Genomic DNA, 2,885 nt, shown 5'->3' with positions numbered 1-2,885 from the left:
AGATCCAACTGTATACCCGATGCCACCATGCCCACTAAACCATGTCCTGAAGCATCACATCTAAACGTTTTTTGAACACCTCCGGGGATGGTGACTCCACCACCTCCCTGGGGAGCCTGTTCCAATGCCTAACAACTCTAACAGTGAAGAAGTTCTTTCTAATATCCAGCCTGAACCTCCCCTGGCACAACTTGAGACCGTTTCCTCTTGTCCTGTTGCTAGTTACCGGGGAGAAGAGACCAACCCCCACCTCGTCACACCCTCCTTTCAGGTGGTTGCAGAGGGCGATCAGGTCTCCCCTCAGCCTCCTCTTCTCCAGACCAAACACCCCCAGCTCCCTCAGTGCTCCCCATCAGACTTGTGCTCCAGACCCTTCACCAGCTTTGCTGCTAGTGCAAACCAAGTACTTACCACAACACGGCTGTTTTAAATTCATCACTGCCCGAGAGAAGAGGCTTACTCTACCCCTGCTGCACTCAGTAGATCTTTTGCTGTCAGCATTGACTAAAACATTAAGATAATAACTGATATTTTGAAGATTCAGCCTGAATTTGCAAGGATCATCTCTCAGATTTCCAAAAGTTGCTTCTATGATGAGACAGAAACTTCTCAGGTCATCTGAAAGAAAGGCTGATGGGGAGCAGAGCAGGTACAGATAGTCGTAACAGTGAGGCCAAACAAGCCAGATGCAAGGCTAGCAGGCAAACAAAAAGGTAAGACTGCATTTTTCATGTGAGCCTACAGAGGCTTGTTTAGCAGTTTGACTCTATGCCAAATAGCTCACTGCACCTCTGAAAAAATTGTTTTACTCTAAAAAAGTAATCTGAAAGATCCCTGGACTGCAGTCAACTTAATATCACACATATCTGCATCTTCAAAGCATTCTCTTTGGCTCAGCACAGCAACAGAAGCATAACTATTAGTGGTTATTTCAACCTTGAGGTAATTGGATGCCCTAGTACCTCACCCACTAAACAAATACATTGACTTTGATGTCCCTTTAGTATGTCACAGAAGAGAAAAATAAAGGCCTTATATTTAACGGTGTGAAAGAGATTATTCTAAAGATTAACATTTTCAAATGAGTGCTAAGCATAAAAATAGTATTCGTAGCACATTCTTTCAGCTCCTTGCTATGTTTGAAATACAGCATCTCTGATGACAGAGCTGACTTGTCAAGGCATTTCCCTACCAATAGGGAAATCTTTTTGATTATAGCCAGTTATTCCAAAGATACTTCACCAAGATGGACTTGATCATGATGGCCATCCACCCTGCAAGGCTTCAACCCAAATCACTGTTCAACCTCTATGGAGTCATATGAGAGACGAGGAGTTACAATTCATTGGATGCTCATACATCATACTGCGGCTTCAACTAAAGTTTGAAGGGATGCACGAATAGCTGCGATTACTGCTCTGCAGGTCAGAATATATATTTTTTTGCAGCACAGTTCCAGTCTCTGTACCTGTAGCTTGAAGTATACCCTAAACTCCACGTGCTGCTGGGCAGTGGTTGAACAGGAAACATCACTTCTCGGTGTACTTGTTCCCCAGCCCGATTATTTCAACCCTACCACCAATTCCAAGGCCATTCGTGTCTGTAGTAGAAGGCGGAACTCGCCTTGACCATTACGTCCTTTTCTATTTTAATGGTAAGGAATGGGATTCAGGTAAATATATGGGCAGAAAAAATCCTACTTTATGAATCAGTCTTAATATAGTGGGAACACTTTAAGGCTTATTCAGGCAAAATGTCACAGCAGATGTGATAATTCTACAGTAAACCCTTGATATAGCAACACATGTGCTCCCATTGAAATTCAAACATGGTAATTTATTTATTGTCTTAATCCATACATTTGAATGTGTATGAGCAAGCAATGCTTCCGTGTCAATCTCAACTCTCTTCTTTCACATACCTAGAGATGCTAGATATATTTTAAAGTTTAATAATGAAAAATGTACCTTGGTACTTGTTTTAGTCTGCATTCCCTTTGTTTATTCCTAAGATTACATGGATCATATAGAGTGTTTGACTAAAACTTATTCAAAGAACTCTTTTAAATAAAGTTCTATTTGCAAATTGTACCAATGACTTTGTACAGACATATATATGTGCATAGATATGTAAAAAATAGAAAACACACAGGAAAATTTCCACTTGATACATTTGAAAAATATTAAGATTTGGAAAACGTTAAGACATCTGGGTGTACAGCACATGTAAACCATTTTGTGGTGAAATCAGAAGTGATGAATTGCACATTCGCTGATATCAGCTACAGTTTAACAAAGCCAGCTCTTTCCTTTTCATCATTATAGCTGATGCTTCAGCAATAGGCTTTGATTAAAAAAAAAATCATAAAAACCCAGTCCATGCCTTAAAAACATTTGTGTACAGAACAATAACAGTAACAATACGTGGATTTAAATGAGCTACAAAAAAAATCTCAACAGAAGCAGAATTGTAACACACCTATCGTTGATCATAATACCAAAGACATTGGGCTGCATTTCACATCTGCCAATATTAATGACAAGATATTATGATGATACTAATGACATGATATTAATGACATGATATTAACAGCTTTAAGGTTGTGCAGCCCTGGAGTTCCAGACCCAAGATTATATATTATATCATTTGCATACAATTATATTCCTTAGATAACCATATTGCCCAAAATCAAATGCGGACATTTTCAGTATTTATGTGCAGCTCATGACCCATCTTTCATGTAAAGCTCCATGCCAGGGAAAACCTTACCCAGAAATTCAGGGACATTTACTGTAACCACAGCAGCAGCATATTACACAAAAACAGAGATAATCACACTGTCTCACTAAATGTAATGTCATTGTCTAAATTGGGAGCTTTATCAC

Source organism: Cariama cristata, unplaced genomic scaffold, assembly GCF_000690535.1.
Source record: "Cariama cristata isolate BGI_N322 unplaced genomic scaffold, ASM69053v1 scaffold3969, whole genome shotgun sequence".
NCBI lineage: Eukaryota > Metazoa > Chordata > Aves > Cariamiformes > Cariamidae > Cariama > Cariama cristata.
This window is presented reverse-complemented; position numbering follows the sequence as displayed.